General features: G+C 40.2%; 1 protein-coding gene and 1 pseudogene across 4 annotated transcripts in view; both read right to left on the bottom strand.

Annotated features, from left to right (window-relative positions):
• The window catches only part of PPP4R2 (protein phosphatase 4 regulatory subunit 2), a 70,270-nt gene that overhangs the window by 36,849 nt on the left and 13,138 nt on the right, over positions 1 to 20,283 (bottom strand). The window lies entirely within an intron of this gene.
• LOC112208795 (U7 small nuclear RNA) lies at positions 2,438 to 2,504 on the bottom strand (annotated as a pseudogene).

Raw genomic sequence — 20,283 nt, 5'->3', positions numbered from 1 at the left:
CTGAATTCCCACCTGTTATCATAGATGGAACTATCCATGCTCTGGTCTATTTATATACCAGATTTGCCATTTGATCACCTACTCAAGAGCATCACTTGAGCAATTCTCCCCTTTCTCCTATCATCTACATCAACTTTTTATTTGCTAATAATGGATCATTTCCACCAGCATACACATATAAAAACACTGATATTTCTCCCTTTTAAAATTTATTCTTTATTCCACTTACCCTCCCAGTTCCAATACCATTTAAAAATTTGCTGTGCTTTGTAATAAAAGTCCTTAAAACAGCTGTCTCCCTCCCATTATCTCTCAAATCTACTCCAAGCTTTCTGTCCCACCACTAAACCTAATCTGCATTTATCAACATCACCAACGAACTCCAATTGCTAAATCCACTGGTTAGTGGACAATTTTCTTAAATGTCTCACTAACAATATTTTACACAGTTGATCACTCCTCCTTAATTACTTTCCTGGGTTTCCTTTTATTTTTCTTGTTCATTTTCCTTTTCTGGTTTCCCAAACTGCTTAACGCTGGAGCACTCACAGTTCAGTCTCTCTTTTCTATCTACACTTGGTGATCTCATCCAGTCTGGAGTTTTTAATACTATCTGCATGCCAATTTTATCAGGATGACTCCTGATCCCCAATCATCCACCCAACCATTTGGCCAACTAATATTTGGCATGTCCAAAACTGAACTTCTGATCTTTCCCACATATTGCTCCTCCTACAGCCTTTCACCTCTCAGATGTGATGAAATTCCACACTTCGGATGCTCAAACTCCTGAGTCACTACTGACTCCTTTCTTTCTTTTTCACATCACACTCTATCTTGTCTGGAAATCCTGTTGGTTGTACCTTCAAAATACATATACAATGTGACTAATTCTTAACACCTCCTGCTACCACTTAATTCAAACCACAAACATCTCTTAGCCTGATTTCAATACCCCTGCCTCTAGCTTACTTTACCTCAAATATATTTTCAGCACAGCCATTCATTGGACAATTCTTTTAACGCTTAAGTCTGATAGTGTCACTTCTCTGCTCAAAACTCTGTAATCCTAGCCAGGCGAAGTGGCTCACGCCTGTAATCCCAACACTTTGGGAGGACAAGGTGGGAGGATTGTTTGCATCCAGGAGTTCAAAACCAGCCTGGGCAACAAGATCCTGTCTCTACAAAAAAATTAAAAATTTGCCAGGCATGGTGGCGCAAGCCTGTAGTCTCAGCTACTCAGGAGACTGAGGAAGGAGGACTGCTTGAGCCCAGGAGTTCGAGGCTGCAGTGAGCCATGATCACATCACTGCACTTACACTGCATGACAGAGTGAGACTGTCTCAAAAAAACAACAACAAAAAACTGCAACGGCTCTGGATTTCACTCAAAGGCCAAAGCCTTTACAGTGCTCCACATTGCCCTACATTATATTTCCCCCATTCCCTTTACCTCCTCCTCTCCTTGATCAGTCTGCTTCAGCCACAGTGGCCTCCTTGTTAGTCTGTGAAAGGGCTAGACACACTAGTCCTACTTAAGGCTTTTGCACTGAAAGATTCTTCTACCTTGGCCGGGTGCAGTGGCTCACAAAAGTGCCTGTAATCCCAGCACTTTGGGAGGCCTAGGCGGGCGGATCACGAGGTCAGGAGATCAAACCATCCTGGTCAACATGGTGAAACTCCGTCTCTACCAAAAATACAACAATTAGCTGGGCATGGTGGCGCGCATCTGTAGTCCCAGCTACTCGGGAGGCTGAGGCAGGGGAATTGCTTGAAACCAGGAGGCACAGATTGCACCACTGCACTCGAGCCTGGTGAAAGAGCGAGACTCCATCTCAAAAACAAAAAAAGTCTTCTACCTGGATTTATCTTCTATATATTGCATGGCTGACTCCCTTATCCTTGGGTCTCGATCAAATGTCACCTTCTAAATAAGACTTCCTCTGATCAACTTATTTAAAATTCCAACTACCTGGGCCAGGCATGGTGGCTCACACATGTAATCCCAGACTTTGGGAGGCTGAGTAAGACCCCGTCTTTTTTTTTTTTTGAGACGGAGTCTTGCTCTGACACCCAGGCTGGAGTATGGTGGTGCGATCTCAGCTCACTGCAACCTCCGCCTCCGGGGTTCAAGCTATTCTCCTGCCTCAGCTTCCTGAGTAGCTAGGATGACAGGCGTGTGCCACCACGCATGGCTAATTTTTGTATTTTTAGTAGAGATGAGGTTTCACCATGTTGGCCAGGCTGGTCTCAAACTCCTGACCTCAGGTGATCCACCTGCCTCAGCCTCCCAAAGTGCTGGAATTAGAGGCGTGACCCACTAGTGCCCAGCCCACCCCGTCTCTTAAAAAAAAAAAAAAAAATCCAACTACCTATTCACTCTAAAAAAAAAAAAAAAAAGAGTTTTTTTTAACATGGGAGTTTGAGGGGAGCGGTGGGGAGGCTTTCTGGTAAAGACCTCCCAGAAAGCCTACTAAGACAAATTCTGAAAGAGCTGTAACATTCTCCACTCTTAACTCTCATTTCCCTTACCCTTTTTTTGCATTGCCCTTACTATCCAGTAACATTATATAATTTATTTATCTACTGTCTACCCACATATTTATACACACACACACACACACACACACACACACACACACCTCACAAGTACCAAGAATTTATTCATATATATAAAACAAATACAAAGTCTGGCAAATAGTAGGCACTCAATAATTATCTGGTGATTGAATAAACGAATATCCTGAAGCCCACTCTGTGGGAATAATGTCTACAAACCATCTACAGTAGAAAAAACAAATCAGGTAGAAAAAATGCCACCTTTCAAGCAGATCTGGGAATTATGTGTAGAACTGCTTTGGCAATTAATAGGGGAATAGCTGGGAGCGGGGCTCACGCCTGTAATCCCAGCACTTTGGGAGGCCAAGGCGGGCGGATCATGAGGTCAGGAGATTGAGATCACCCTGGCCAACATGGTGAAACCCCACCTCTACTAAAATGCAAAAAATTAGCCACGCAATGGTAGCACACGCCTGTAGTCCCAGCTACTCGGGAGGCTGAGGCAGGGGAAGAGCTTCAGCCTGGGAGGTGGAGGTTCAGTGAGCTGAGATCATGCCACTGCACACCGACCTGGTGACAGAGCAAGACTCTGTCTCAAAAACAAAAAAATAGGGGAATAGATTCATATTTGAACTGTAATGCATAACAAAAATAGCAAGCACATACATAATCACAAATGCCAGGTACTGTTCTAAGCACTTTGGACATATTAACTCAATCTTCAGAAGCATATGTATGAGTTGGGTGGTACTACTCTCCGCATTTTATTATCAATAAGACAACTTCGAAACAGGTTAAATAAACTGCCCATAATTGCACAGGTAATAAGTAACAGGGCTAGGATTTCAACCCAGGCATTATGGCTTCAGAATCCATACTCTAATTACATCATGACATCTAGTTACAGGAACAGTATAGGCCAGGAGTGTCCAATGTTTTGGCTTCCCTGGGTCACACTGGAAGAGAAATTGTCTTAGGCTGCACATAAAATACACTAACACTAACACTAATGATAGCTGATGTGCTTTTTTTAAAAAAAAAAATCGCAAAAATCTCATAATGTTTCAAGAAAGTTTATGAATTTGTGTTGGGTCACATTCAAAGCTGCCCTGGGCTGCATGCAGCCTGTGGGCTGTATAAGCTCGGTATAGGCCAAAAAACATTTAATGCAAATATGCATCCCTAAGCTATTATGTGGTAAGAAAAGATATATAAAGAATTTAGTTGTCCTCAGGGAACTCACAATCTAAACAAAAAATAATGGCACGGCAAATTTTATATATGATGATAGAAGTGGGCTGAGTCACATCTAATTCAGGGTCAATGGAGGTTTTCTAGAAGAGATGACCCCTTGCATGTATCTTTTAAAATGAGCACAAAGTCAAGAGCAACACAGAAGAGGGAGAAAAAATGTACACAAAGGAAAAGTAAGGCCTTTGTTCCAGCAAAGGGAACAATATGTACAAAGTCACTGGGACGAGGCAGTACGAATTTACTAGAGAATTGAGTAATTTAGGAGAAAAGACAAACACAGGGAACAAATAGAAAAATATCAAATTAAGTAGAGTCACAATTATTTATTTATGACTTAAATCTCATAAGAACCTTAAGTTTTAACTTGAGTAAGGGAGAAGGTGCAGAAAGATTTTAATCATGGGAATAACATACTTACATTGTAGCATGACTACTATTAATAGCATATATTAGACAAGACTAGAAAGGGCAAGCAAAATCAAGTTAGGAAACCTATAAAAACCCAGGCAAGGTGAGAATGATGAACAGATATTATCTACAGATCCATAACCCAATGTTGTCTTGAACCCTCATGTTCATTCCCACTAATGCTGCACCATTACAAATTCTCATCTCCTCTAGCTTAAATACCATAATAGTCTCCTGAGTGATTTCCCTAATTCCTTTAAATTAGACTCAATTTCTCCAAGGCAAAGCTCTGATTTATCTTTTCTCTGCTCAAAAGCCTTCATTAATTTCTAATGTCTTTCTAAAGCCAAAATTCTATGCATTAGCAGACCCTTTCTAATCTATCCTAATTCTTCCTCCACAGCTCTGAACTTTACTATTCCTTTGCTCACTGTTCCCTCTGCCCAGACTAAGTTGAAATGCCTCCTTGCACCATGATGCACTGCTATATATTCCTTGCCAGAAATAAACTTTTTAAGTTACTGCTCCCAAAGCACTTTGTTTACAACTTCCTTAAAGCAACTATTATATTCTTCCCCAGACCATAATCACCAGTTCTATGTCTTTTTTTCCTTATAAGATCAGGTTCCATGATACTAGGCTAACAGAAGCTACAGTATCAAGAAATATAAGCATTTCAACAATTCAAAGATCTTAGTAAGAACAATAAACGTCTCACAATAATAGAACAAGGGTCAGTGCTAAATTTATCTGGACCCTTAAAGGTCAGAAGGTGATTCCCACTGACACAGTAAGTTGCCATTATAACCTTCACAAGAGTTTTAAGATAATAATTTTAACATATTTTACCAATATGATGAATTGCAGGTACTGTACACACATATATGCTGATTATAGCACATACTAATGAGTCAGCTCCCCAGCTCATGGTTCCCATTTTCTTTAAAAGGTACTGAATACACAAGGATGGGCCTCCAGTAGCCAGCTCTGTTTCTCTCATCACCCCACCTGACCAGGGCCAGGCCAATCAGATATTTTCCTCCAAAAATGTGAAATATGGAAGATACCAAGACTGGAACTCAGTCCTTTGCTAGAACCTGAAGAACAAGTCTAACAACTTCTGCTGCTGAGGTCCCTGGGCTCCATCCTCATACCCTTTGGCTTGGTAGTGTAGCTCAACCCTTGTTTCTAAGTGTTACTTCAATATCCTTCTAATAAATATTTCTTTCCCTTCTTTTCTAGTTTTCTTTTGGGCTTACGTGAACCACAATCAGTTGTGCTGCTTGGAAGCAAAAATTTTTAAATGAATTTGATGCTTTCAAAAAGCCAAGTATTATTTTGGGACTAAATCTTAAATGCTTTAGCTTAAAAGCAGAAATCTGAGCTGTGAAGAAAGAAAAAAAAAAAAAGGAAAAGGAAAGGAAAGGAGAAGGAGGGAGGGAGGGAGGCAGGAAGGAAGGAGAGAGAAAAGAAACTCCTTTGGGCTTTCAAATTATAATTTAGAAGTTTATTTACCATTTAATATTTAAAATGCTGTGAGACTACTAAATTAATTCAAATCTGGGTGGACATTCCCAAATGAACCATTTAAAACACTGAGTCCAGCAGACTACCCAACACCTTAAGATCCACCAAAATACTCAGAGAATTTAGGTTTTAGTTTGGTTCTCCGCAGGTAACCCTACAGAATGTAAAAGATCCTCTATGTTGTTATACACATTGACAATCCTCCTAAGACAGATCACTACCAATAAAGTAACTTTACTGCTATTTTCCTTTCTTCCTAGAAATTTATCCCTTGATTTTAGTTTGATAAATTTTCCTTTCTACCCTTGATTATAAATTGGTGAATTTTACCTTTTTCCAATGTAAGTATCATAGATCTTCAAAATATATAAATGTTCCTGCATCAGACCCAAACACTGATTTTCCTACATTAGAAATTAGATCTGAATTTATTATGTATATATTTATGAATTTAAGTTTCTAGTCTGAAAAAAGGCTGTTCATTTCAGCCAATCATATCTATAAAATCTATTTTATTTTTAATATAAGCTTTTTACCTTTTAAAAGTATTAAAAAGGTAAATGCTTAGTGAAAATACAAATTAAGAAAAATTAAGCTACTAATGATGAAACTTTGTAATTCAGAAACAAAAACATTCAAACTGAATACCAAAAAGTAAAGGTAATCCAAATTATTCTTTTAAGTGGCTTCTGGCATTTCTCTTCCAAGTATATTATACCTGAAAAATCTGAATTTAATTCCTTAACATACAAAGGTTTGCTCAAGTATACTTTCATTTTTCACGGTGACTTTTTAAAAAGCAACTTACTAAATGGTCCACTTCCATTTTTTATTTTACTGAATGCACATAAATATTAAGTATATTCTAAATTAATATGCTATATTACATGGGATAGAAATGGAGGGACTGTCATGTCTTCCTTTGATGAACTACTGCACTGTTTAAATTGTTTTAAACAAGGTTTCCTACTTTTGTAATAAAAAACATATTTTAAATATCCAGCCGTGTTTTTTAACACCCTATGCCTCATCTCAATACCAAATTCAGTGATTTTTAAAAAGGGCACATTAAAGAAAGCTTATTCTGGCCAGGCACTGTGGCTCACGCCTCTAATCCCAGCACTTGTGAGGCCAAGGCGGGCGGATCACCTGAGGTCAGCAGTTCCAGGCCAGCCTGACCAACATGGAGAAACCCTGTCTCTACTAAAAATACAAAATTAGCCAGGCATGGTGGCGCATGCCCGTAATCTGAGCTACTCGGGAGGCTGAGGCAGGAGAATTGCTTGAACCCAGGAGGCAGAGGTTGCAGTGAGCAGAGGTTGAGATCGCGCCATTGCACTCCAGCCAGGGCAACAAGAGCGAAATTCCATCTCAAAAAAAAAAAAAAGAAAAAGGAAAAGAAAAGAAACCTCATTCCATAATGATTCCATAATTTAAAGTTTTTGTATTGTTCCATTAGCAATTTTAAAAAGGCAAAATCTCTTAAACAGTCACAAAGTAAGGATGCAATTTTACCCACAAATCCTCATAATGATCTGAACTTCTGAGCAAACAATACCAACTAAATATAAAAGCAACATACTAAAATGTCTCTTAAAACATTTTCTTACCTGAAACACAACATTATTTAAATCAGCCTATTTACAATGAATACTCAGAAGTCTTTCCTTCAAGAGTGAATGTCTCTTCCAAGTTGCTTGTACTATCCAATATCCTAAGCCTTCCAAGAGTTATTAATATTGTATCCATTAAATCTAAGTCAGCATCAAACTGTAAGACTGCATTGTTTAAAAAAAAAAAAAACAAAGAAATGCGGCAAGCTGCAATTCTAGGTCACTATTGATGTTTCAAAGACTTTCCAGTTTCAGAGATATTAAAATGTGGAGAAAAACATAATGATGATATTTATTGACGTTCTTAAACTTGGTAGCAAAGATAGGATTAAACTTCATTTTACTGAAGTTTGTAATTATGTCAAAATCTTTGGAATTTACATATATAGCAGAAAAAATTCTAAAGGCAAAAATTTCAATTTCAATTTTACTCCCATCTAATCTAACCAAGCTCTCTCACATTATGAACTAAGCACTTCACACATTATGAGGCTACTATCACTTGACACTGTAACTTTCACCTTGTAACTAAAACTTTTCAATGCATAACAAAAGTAATAATTGTTTGTTGACCTTCTGTATACCTCATCAGTCTTAGGCCCCTAACCTAAGCTTATTTAAAAATCAATTGAAAAAAATTACTCTCTTAAAGGGCTACATTTACAAAAGATTTCCTCCAAGCCTAATTTTTAAAATGAAGTTAATGTATTTTGTACAGGCCAATGCTGATAAAAGCAATAAGCAAAATATTAAAAGAAACAGGCTGGGCGCAGTGGTTCATGCCTGTAATCACAGCACTTTAGGAGGCCAAGGAGAGCAAACCACTTGAAGTTAGGAGTTCGAGACCAGCCTGGCCAACATGGTGAAACTCCATCTCCACCAAAAATACAAAAACTAGCCAGAAGTGGTGGCAGGCACCTCTAGACCCAGCTACTTGGGAACCTAAGGCAGGAGAATCACTTGAACCTGGGGAGCGGAGGCTACAGTGAGCCAAGACTGTGCCACTGCACTCCAACCTGAAGAACAGAGCGAGATTGTCTCAAAAAAAAAATATATGTATATATATATATATACACACACACACACACATATAGAAATGTAATACTTCACTGTTAAAGTAATTTTTTAAATTACTACCAGATACTGTGGTTTGCTCACCACAGCACCCGCAATACCTAGCGCAGTACTTGGAACAGAATATATACTCAATAAATATTTGTTGACTTAAGTGATACCTTAATAAACATGAGAAGGAATGTGAGCAAACAATGTAAAATCAGGAATTACACAAATACTGTGATAAACAGAGCTTCCCCTTTGAGAAAATTCACACCAGTATTTTTTTCCTAATTTATGTTGAAAGTATCTAACCTGTCACATGGTATACATTTAATAAATTCCAGGCTGGGCGTGATGGCTTATGCTTGTAATCCTAACACTCTGGAGTCAGAGGTGGGAGGAAGGCTTCAGCCCAGGAATTTGAGACCAGCCTGGGCAAAAGGGCAAAACCCTATCTCCACAAAAAAATATATAAAAATTAGCCAGGCATGGTGTTGCAAATCTGTAGTCCCAGCTACTCAGGAGGCTGAGGTGGGAGGATCACCTGAGCCAGGGAGATTAAGGCTACAGTGAGTAGTGATCTTGCCACTGCACCCCCAGCCTGGGTGAAACAGTAAGATCCTGTTACAAAAAAAAAAAAAAAAAAAAATTTTTTTTAATGAAATAAAATGAATCCAAGCCCCTTCTCCTTCCTACTCTTTTTAAGTGAGCTATATGAGTTCACTTAAAACATTTACTACACACAACTTAGTTAACATAATTTTCAAAAACGTATCTGCATAAAGCAATCCATACCTGAATTTAACCAGTAAACATTAAGCAACATAGACTAATGCACAAATCTTTGACAAGTGTTACATACCAAATGTGTGCCCTTACCCGCCCGCCCCACACCGCTAAAATTCATGTGTTGAAACCCAACTCCTAATATGATAGTATTTGGAGCCCAAGCCTTTTGGAGGAGCCCTCATAATCGGATTAGGACCCTTATAAGAAGACACCTGAGAACTTATACTCTCTCCACCGTGTGAGGACACACCAATTATGCCAGAAACACCAGGCACGGTAGATCACACCTATAATCCCAGCACTTTAGGAGGCCAAGGTGGGAGGACTGTTTCAGCACAAGAGCTCAAGACCAGCCTGGGCAACACAGCAACACCCTGTCTCTACAAAAAAAGTTTTTTAACTTTTTTTTTTTTTTTTTTTTTTAAGGAGACAGGGTCTCACTCTGTGGCCCAGGCTGGAGTGCAGTGGTGCCATCTTGGCCCCATGCATCCCTGACCTCCCAGGCTCAAGGGATTCTCCCACCTCAGCCTCCTGGGTAGCTGAGACTACAGGCACACACCACCACACCCAGCTAATTTTTGCATTTCTTTGTAGTGACAGGGTTTCAGCATGTTATGTTACCCAGGCTGGTCTCAAAACTCCTGGGCTCAAGCGATCCGCCTGACTCTGCCTCCCAAAGTGTTGGGATTACAGGCGTGAGCCACCCACCACAACTGGCCAAAATAATGTTTTTAAAATATAAGCCAGGCGTGGGGATGTGTGCTTGTAGTCTCAGCTACTCAGGAGGCTGAGGACAGGAGGACTGCTTGAGCCTAGGACTACAGTGAGCTATTGTCCCACCACTACACTCCAACCTGGGTGATGGAACAAGACCCTGTCTCAAAAACAAATGAAACAAAAAAACAGGGCCAGGAAGAAAGCCTTACCACATAACCTGACTATGCTGGCACACTTATCTTAGACTGCCAGCCTCCAAAACCATGAGGAAATAAATTTCTATTAAGTCACCAAGTCAATGGTATTTTGTTATAGCATCCCAAGCTAAGACAGTAAATTTGTATTTTGAAGAAATCGTGACATATGATGCAGAAGCAAATAATGATAAAACAACCAAATTATGCCCTCTAGAAGAAGCCTACACCTTGACAGAATAATATTTATAACAAAATACCCCAAATATAGAGTGGAAAATAAGACAAAATTTTAAATGGCAAGGCTATTATATTCTAGGAAAATCTGGGAAGCTCTCAGACAAGAGCCAAGTGGACAAATAGACAGAATCTGGACATATGGAAATTGGGAGAGAAGAGAGAGAGCAAGTATACTTCACTCAGAATACACTTTCACCCACTCACACTCATGACTCCAATCCCAATAATGATTTCTATTATTTTCTAAAGTTACAAATAATAGCTTCTAGGGGCCGGGCATGGTGGCTCACACCTGTAATCCCAGCACTTTGGGAAGCCAAAGGGAGCGGATCATCTGAGGTCAGGAGTTCGAGACCAGCCTAGCCAACATGGCAAAACCCCGTCTCTACTAAAAATACAAAAATTAGCCGGGTGTGGTGGCACACGCCTATAATCCCAGCTACTAGGGAGGCTGAGGCAGGAGAATCACTTGAACCCAGGAGGAGGAGGTTGCAGTGAGCTGAGATCACACCACTGCACTCCAGCCTGGGCAACAGAGTAAGACTCCGTCCCAAAAATAAATAAATAAATAAAATAATAGTTCCTTTGTAGATGAAGACAGGGTTCTGTTTTTCATCTACAGTGATGTATCTTTTAATGATGAGGGTATGTTCTGAGAAATGTGTCATCAGATGATTCCAATGTGTGAACATCACAGAGTGCACTTACACAAACCCACATGGTATAGTCTACTATACACCTAGACTATATGGTATATGGCTTATTGCTCCTAGCCTGCAAACCTGTAATGGTAAGTATTCGTATGTCTGAACATAGGTAAAATAGAAAAAGTACAGTAAAAATACGGCATTATACTATTATAGGACCACCATCATGTATGTGGTCCATCGATGACTAAAATGTCATTATATGGTACATATCTCTATTCATTTATCTAACCCAGCTCCTACTGTGTGACACATTCTGAGTAACATAAGTTCAGCCCCCTCAAAACTTACAGAACCACAAGTAGAAACAGACTAGTAAGCAAACAGCTATAACAGAAAATGCAATTGATGCATGTCAGAAATATGGCAGTTTTTATTGAGAAAAGGAGATCCAAGAAAACTTCTCAGTAAATAATATATATTTGAATGGGGGCCATCTGAACAGTCTTAAAAGACAAGTTGAAGGTATCCCATAAGGAAGAACATATGAGGCAATTAACAACAAAGTGCTATGAGAATTTAACACCAGCACAGTAGAACACTGCATATTCAGTGAACTTCAAGTAATGTGAAAAAGTTACGAATGGTGGAAAGAGAAGACTGGAAAGGTAAGAAGAACCTAGGTGAAGAAAAAATTTTAAAGACCAAGACACTACATGGGAGGCTGGGGTGGGAGAACTGCTTGTGCCCGGGTGGTTGAGGCTGCCATGAGCCATGGACACATCACTGCACTCCAGCCTGGGCAACAGAGCAAGACCCTGTTTCGGATAAATAATAAAATAAAATAAAGACTATGACAGCAGAGTCATCCCTTGGTATACTTTAGGAACTGGTTCCAAGACTCCTGTATATACCAAAATCTGCACATACTTAAATCCCGCTGTCAACCCTGTAGAACCCATGAATACAAAAAAAGCAGTCCATTGTGTAGGCAGGTTTCACACATCCTACAAATATTGTACTTTCAATCTATGTTTAAGTTGACCCCCACAGTTGAAACCTGTGTTGTGTAAGGGTCAAGTGTATATCTGCCTGGCTAAAAGTATAAGAAAGATAGGATAAAATATATAAGAAATATATTAACTAGCAATGATGTACAAAGGACATCAAAGAAACAAAATAGAGTGACCATACCTCCTGGTTTCCCCAAAACCAACCTGGTCTATATCTGCACGCCCAGTGTCCCAGCCAGTTTACCATCTCTACCATACATTAACAAAATATTGTTAATAGTTGCATTAAAACATGCTGGTATGAGCCTGGCCAACATGGTGAAACCCTGTCTCTACTAAAAATACAAAAATTAGCCAGGTGTGGTGGTGGTCGCCTGTAATCCCAGCTACACGGAAGGCTGAAGCAGGGAGAATTGCTAGAACCCAGGAGGTGGAGGTTATAGTAAGCCAAGACTGAGCCACTACACTCCAGCCTGGGCGACAGAGCAAGACTCCATCTCAAAAAAAAAAAAAAGCTGGTATGGATTTAGTAGACTTCTCCACCTTACACTTCCAGCTTCTTCCAAAGTTCTTCCAACTTTGTCAAGAGTTTCCGAAATGCATATATATGATGCATATATAAGGAACAGAGTCCTCACTTCAACATACACTTAATTCTGAAAGATGACAGAAATAACCAATCTCTTTCTCTCTCACTCTTTCTAGACTCAATATATCTAACTCTTCCCTTTCAAGGACAGCATGCAGGGGACCCACCAGTGGCTAGGGCAGCTAGCTCCTTTGGGTGCTAATTGGGGGTGGGGGAAGTGGTCAGCACTGCTGTCACTGAAGACTGGTTGGTGTATCAGCAGTGGCCTGTGACCTGGACTGTAAAACACACACAGCTTCCAGGCTAACAACCGGCAGAGTTTATGGGAAACTAAAGGTTAGGTATACCTCTATGGTTACCTGTGGTTAATGAAGCCATGAGGCTACTAATCCATCAAGAAAGTGAGGAATTAAAGGCTCTCTCCCCACAGGTATGAAGAATGACCTGGCTGGGCACAGTGGCTGATGTCTGTAATCCCAGCACTTTGTGAGGCTGAGGTGGTAAATAGCTTGTGCCCAGAGCTTGGGACCAGCCTAAGCAACACAGGCCATATCCCATTCTCTATTAATCCCAGCACTGGGAGGCCAAGGCAAGCAGATCACTTGAGCTCAGGAGTTCAGGACCAGCCTGGGCAACATGACAAAACCCTATCTGTACTAAAAATACAAAAATTAGCTAGATGTGGTGACACATGCCTGTAATCCCAGCTACTCGGGTGGCTGAAGCATGAAAATCTCTTGAACCCGGGAGGTGGAGGTTTCAGTGGGAGGTGGAGGTTTCAGTGAGCCACTGAACTCCAGCCTGGGCGACAGAGTGAGACTCTGTATTTAAAAAAAAAAAAAAAAAGAAAAGAAAAGAAAAAGAAACAATGAACCAATAAAGCCAGTTAACAGAATGGGCGACAGAGTGAGACTCTGTATTTAAAAAAAAAAAAAAAAAAAAAATGAAACAATGAACCAATAAAGCCAGTTAACAGACACCATATTTAAATAAACACAAAAACATCTAGGACATTCATATTATTTATTTCTCAAAATTATGCTTTACCGTCTCAAATAGAATTCTGATAGGTAAAACTAAGACTTGGTTAAAGACCTTAATTGGTGGTCTTACCATTTTTTTAAATTTCAGAGGTCCTAGAAGAAAACTTCAAGACACTTTTAAAATCTTCAGGTATGCTTTCTCCTATAAAGCAGTCTCTCAACCTTGACACTACTGACATTTGGGGCCAGACAATTCTTCATTGCTGGGGAGTGTCCTGAGCTATATAGGATGTTTGACGGCATCCCTGCCCTCTACCCCACTAGATGCCGGCAGCATGCCCCCAAACTGTAACAACCAAAAACATCTCTAGACATTGTCAGCCCTGGTTTAGAACCACTGCTATAAGGCATTGAAAAAAAAAGTGAACGAGAATATTATAGAATTAAAGGAAAATGTGGAAAAAAACCCCCCACAACTCAAAGAATCTCATACAACTTCAAATAATTTCAGATCTAATTTATTGTCAAGGGTTATTATTAGCTTAAACAGCATTGGTCAAATTAAATGTTTTATTTATATTTAGATTAAAATATGTCATTTAAAACTATTTTTAAGATAGTAGAGGCCAGGCATGGTGGCTCACACCTGTATTCCCAACACTTTGGGAGGCCGAAGCAGGCAGATACTTGAGGTCAGGAGTTCGAGACCAGCCTGGATAACATGGTGAAACCCTGTCTCTACTCAAAAAAACAGGGCGGGTGCAGTAGTTCACGTCTGTAATCCCAGCACTTTGGGAGGCCAAAGCAGGTAGATCACAAGGTCAGGAGATCGAGACCGTCCTGGCTAACACGGTGAAACCCCGTCTCTACTAAACACACAAAAAAATTAACCGGGCATGGTGGCGGGAGCCTGTAGTCCCAGCTACTCAGGAGGATAAGGCAGGACAATGGCATGAACCCAGGAGGTGGAGCTTGCAGTGAGCCGAGATGGCGCCACTGCACTCCAGTCTGGGCGACACAGCGAAACTCCGTCTCAAAAAAAAAAAAAAAAAAAAGCTAGGCATGGTGGCACATGCCTGTAGTGCCAGCTAATCGAGAGGCTGAGGTAGAAGAATCGCTCGAACCAGGGAGGCAGAGGTTGCAGTGAGCCGAGATCATGCCACTGCACTCCAGCCTGGGCGACAGAGCGAGACTCTAAAAAAAAAAAAAAAAAAAAAAAAAAAGACAGTAGGCTGGGCATGGTGGCTCATGCCTGTAATCCCAACTTTGGGAGGCCAACGCGGGCGGATTACTTGAGGCCAGGAGTTCAAGACCAGCGTAGCCAACATAGCGAAACCCTGTCTCTACTAAAAATGTAAAAATCAGCTGGGCATGACACACACCTGTAATCCCAGCTACTCAGGAGGCTGAGGCAGGAGAACTGCTTGAACCAGGGAGGCAGAGGTTGCAGTGAGCTGAGATCAAGTCACTGCACTCCAGCCTGGGCAACAGAGAGAGACTCTGTCTCAAAAAAAGATAGCAGAGAGCAATCTTAAATCTTGTGGGTAGTGTTTTCATTCCTTCTGTTTTATAGGACTTTATGACATTTCTGAGATCTCAGAGTGCTCTCAGTATTTATTTTCTTCCTATATCCTAAATGGCTTGCTTTGGCATGTTTATTAATAAACAGGCCAGGAGTATATTTCGAGGAAAAAAAATTACGACTGGGTGAGGGTGCTTACATCTGCAATCCCCGCAGTTTGGGAAGTTGAGGCAGGTGGATCACCTGAGGCCAGGGTTTCGAGGCCAGCCTGGGCAACACAGCAAGACCCCATCTCATTAAAATGAATAAATAAATAAACAAGGATTCCAACTAATAATTGATAAAGCAATGCTAGATTTAGAATATTATCACTTTCAAATCTCCAATGAAACAAATGATACAGGCAATTTTTTTAGTCTAGCCAAAAAATCTGAAAAAGGAACAACTCTATCAAGGAGGAATCAGATAGAAAATTACAAGTGGCAATAAAAAAAACTATAAGATGTTAGCACAAAATAAAACAATGCAAATTAAATAAAGCATTTTTCGCCTACCAGATTTTCAGATTTAAAAGCCTAATAATGGGCTCTGCACAATGGCTCATGCCTGTAATCCCAGCACTTTGGGAGGCCAAGGTGGGAGAATTGCTTGAGTTCAGCAATTCTCAGTTGAGACCAGCCTGGGCAACCAGCCTGAGCAAGACCCCATCTCTACAAAAAAATTAATAAATTAGCTGCGTGTGGTGGTGCATACCTGTGGTCCTAGCTATTGGGGAAGCTCAGGTGGGAAAATCACTTGAGCCTAGGAGTTTGAGGTTGCAGTAAGCTATGATCATGCCACTGCACTCCAGCCTGGGCCAGAGTGAGACCCGGTCTCAAAAATACATATAAAAATAAAAATAATTTTAAAATCTGAATAATGCTTGGTGCTAACATGGATATAGAGATAACTTTCATATACTGCTAGTAGAAGCACATACTGAACAAGTTTTTTGGAAAGCCAGCTGGCAGTATCTGTCAAACATAGTAATGTACATAATCATGAACCCATAAATCCCACTCTTACATCTGTGCCAGTATATTAACTTAAGCACTGTTTGAATTGGTTGGTAACTGTAAACTGCCCAAAAAACCATCAAAGAAGACAGGTTAAATAAAGAACACCCAAAACAATAAAATATTATGCAGCCCATGAAGACAACGAGGTAAATTTTTGTGTTTTGGTAAGATATCTAAATACAAGCCCGGGCGCGGTGGTTCATGCCTGAAATCCCAGCATTTTGGGAGGCCAAAGCAGGCGGATCACCTGGGATCAAGAGTTTGAGACCAGCCTGGCCAACATGGCAAAACCCCATCTCTACTAAAAATACAAAAAAATTAGCTGGGCATGGTGGCACGTGCCCGTAATCCCAGCTACTCGGGAGGCTGAGGCAGAAAAATTGCTTGAAACCAGGAGGTGGAGGCTGCAGTGAGCTGAGGTTGTGCCACTGCACTCCAGCCTAGGCAACAGAGCAAGACTGTCTCAAAAAAAAAAAAAAAAGAAAAAGAAAAAAGGTATCTAAATAAAGAAAATAACAAAAGGCAAACTGAAGTTTCATGGCATGTAACAAGAGGATTAACACACATACACTTATGTGTATAGAAAATTCTGTTAAGAATATACAAGAAATAGGTAACAGTATAGTTTGATTTTTCTTTTTTCTTACATTTTTGTAAAATGAGACAAACATCTAAAGCAGTATCAATTTCAATCATCTTTGCACATGAGTTTTCCACATTTATAGGCACAAGAATTACCTAATTTGTGTGATCCATTACACTCAAAATGCAGTTATTCTCACCGAATTCCTCCTTAACCAAAATGAAGATGTAGATAGAAAACGCATATATCAAGATATTCTCCATATTTTAAATCCAAGTTTTTAAAGCTACTTTTAAATTTTTACCTGTTCATCTAACCATCTAATATTTTGTCAGAAATAATTTTTAAAGTAACCACATGCTGGCTATGGCACTGATTTTAGCCATATCCTACCAAAAGCAACATAGCAAAACCAAAGACCACACACAATATTTACAAGAAAACTGAATGACAACTTAACAAGGTATCATCCCCAAAAACTCTCTACTATGAACAAGCAAGCAGGGCAAGACTAGAAAAGTATCAGTATCTACACAAGAGGAAAAGAAACACGACTTGTCTTGCAATACCCTACAAACATGAAAATCTCAAATTCACCACTAGTATTCACTGGTAAGGGTGGTTTAAAAAAAAAAAAAAAAAAAAAGCCTACATTCTACCTACATTTAAGATTGCTCCTTACAGCAAGACACACTCTAGTATGCAAAAGCCCTAGAAAAGGTGGACCAGTCTCCAGTTAACAAATCTCTTTGAAACAAAAACGGCCACCACCTCAAAAGCCACCCTGGAAGTCACCATAGACAACAGTATCCCTAATAAAACAATCTCTAAAAATATTAAATTCCCTTTAGTTGCACAATTTTAAATAGAAATACAGTGCGCCCTCTGTATCTACGAGTTCCACATTCGCGAATCCAACCAACCTCAGATTGAAAATATTTGAGAAAGGGCTGGGCGCAGTGGCTCACGCCTGTAGCCCCAGCACTTTGGAGGGCAGAGGTGGGTGGATCATGAGGTCAGGAGATCAAGACCATCCTGGCTAACATGGTGAAACACAGTCTTTACTAAAAATATTTAAAAAAATTATCCAGGTGTGGTGGCAGGCGCTTGTAGTCCCAGCTAAGCGGGAGGCTGAGGCAGGAGAATGGCGTGAACCCGGGAGGCAGAGGTTGCAGTGAGCTGAGATTGCGCCGCTGCACTCCAGCCTGGGTGACAGAGCAAGACTCCGTCTCAAAAAAAGAAGGAGAAAATATCTGAGAAAAATTGTACTGAAATGTGGAGACATTTCTCGTCATTACTTCCTAAACAATATAAGATATAAAAACTACGTATCATTTATATTGTATTATGTATTATAAGTAATCTAGAGACGCACCAAGGATGTGCAAAGGTTATATGCAAATATTATACCATTTTACATCAGGGACTGAGCATCCACAGATTTTATGTCCAAAGGAGGTCCTGGAACCAATCACCCACATATAACAAGGGACAACCGTACTTTGCCATTAGTTGACAGAAAGCTACCTCACTCTCCCCCTTCCTCCCAGATACACACAATAGTGCAAAAATTACAAATGTTAAGACCTCGCACTTTCCTTAAATTTCAAATTCTATAACATATATTTTTCTCCAGTTTCATCACCTACAAATGGGAATATTAGAACTACCTACCAATATTGGTGTGGTAAGATTTTTACTTAACTGAGAATAACAAATCCAAGATGCATATATTAAATAGAAAGCTTAGAGTCGCTTCAAGTTAAAATACACGTATCAGTCTCATCACCTGTATGTTTCAAATTTATGTCTCTACAAAATTACAATTACTTAAAAGTTTTTTCCTTGAGGTGACGGGAAAATAGTCAAAATTACAAATGTTAAGGGTACATCAGTCATCTATCTTATTGACCCACACTCAACCTTCTCATAATTGCCCCCAAATCCCCCACAGTACATGAGGTCAAGCTTAGGTAAGCCACTTGAAAAATCTCAGAAATTACAGAAATAACGATTATAAGAGTCCTAACAAAAGCAAAAAGCTCCAATTTTTTTTTTTTTCCTGAGACACTGTCTCACCCTTTTGCCCAAGCTGGAGTGTGGTGATGCAATCTTGGCTCACTGCAACCTCTGCCTCCCGCGTTCCAGCGATTCTCCTGCCTCAGCCTCCCGAGTAGCTGCGACTAAAAGCGCCTGCCACCATGCCCAGCTAATTTTTTCTATTTTCAGTAAAGGCAGGGTTTCACCATGTTAGCCAGGCTAGTCTCGAACTCCTGACCTCAGATGATCCACCCGCCTCGGCCTCCCAAAGTGCTGCGATTACAGGCGTGAGCCACCGCACCTGGCCTAAAAGCTCCGAATTCTAACAGTGGTTTTGAAAAGATTCTGGCACTGTTACAGTAGAGGAAGAGGATGTAAGACAACTGAACAAGGGGCAAATGGTATGTATTAATAAAATGCAAATTACAAGAGGATTTGGAGCCAGAATGCCTGAGTATAAAACCCAGTTCCATTACTTAACAGCTGTACAACCTTGGACAAATTATTTAAGCCTTCTAAGACTCAACAGCCTCATTTTTAAAAAAGAGAAAGACCTACTTCAGATAGTAGTTGTAAAGACTAAATCAGGTTATGCATATGAAATATTTGATAATGTCTGACACAAAATAAATGTTCATTAAATATTTGCCATTTAGGAATAAAAGAAAGGCTGAGCCCAGTGGCTCACGCCTGTAATCCCAGCACTCTGAGAGGCCGAGGCAGGTGGATCATCTGAGGTCAGGAGTTTGAAGACCAGCCTGGCCAACATGGTGAAACCCTGTCTCTACTAAAAATACAAAAATTAGCGGTGGTGGGCGCCTGTAATCCCAGCTACTTAGGAGGCTGAGGCAAGAGAATCGCTCGAAACCGGGAGGCAGAGGCTGCAGTGAGCTGAGACTGCACCACTGCACTCCAGCCTGGGAGACAGAGTGAGACTCTGTCTTTAAAAAAAAAAAAAAAAAAAAAAAAAAAAGAGAGTGAGAGAGACAAGTAAATTATACTGAAAGAAGTAGAGTTTTAACCATGACTGTCTTCTAAGCAACGGTCAAACAAATTACAAGCATAGAGACAAGAGAGATACTATGACACTTATAGCTCCAAATGGCTCTTCACTCTACAGAGGCTCTCAATAAAGCTTTTTATTTTTCTAGCCAGGCATGGTGGCACATGCCTCTGGCAGCTACTGGGGGCGGGGGCTGAGGCAGGAGGATCATTTAAGCCCGGGAGGTCAAGGCTGCAGTGGGCCATGATGGCATCACTGTACTCCAGCCTGGATGACAGAGCAAGACCTTGTCTCAAAAAAAACAAAACAAAAAAGTTTTTTATTTTTTTGCGTTAAGTGGTAAGTGATAACGAAAAAGCCCTACTTCCATGCCACATTTTTTTAAAATACCACTAAGGGCATTATTACTACTGTTTTATATCATTACTAATTTGAGACTTGAATTAGCTATTATTCAGTTTATAGTCAATGGTGTGAGTTCTCAAA

The sequence above is a fragment of the Pan troglodytes genome, chromosome 2 (assembly GCF_028858775.2).
Source record: "Pan troglodytes isolate AG18354 chromosome 2, NHGRI_mPanTro3-v2.0_pri, whole genome shotgun sequence".
Lineage (NCBI taxonomy): Eukaryota > Metazoa > Chordata > Mammalia > Primates > Hominidae > Pan > Pan troglodytes.
The sequence above is the reverse complement of the archived record's forward strand: the minus strand, read 5'-3'. Positions and strand labels throughout refer to the sequence as shown.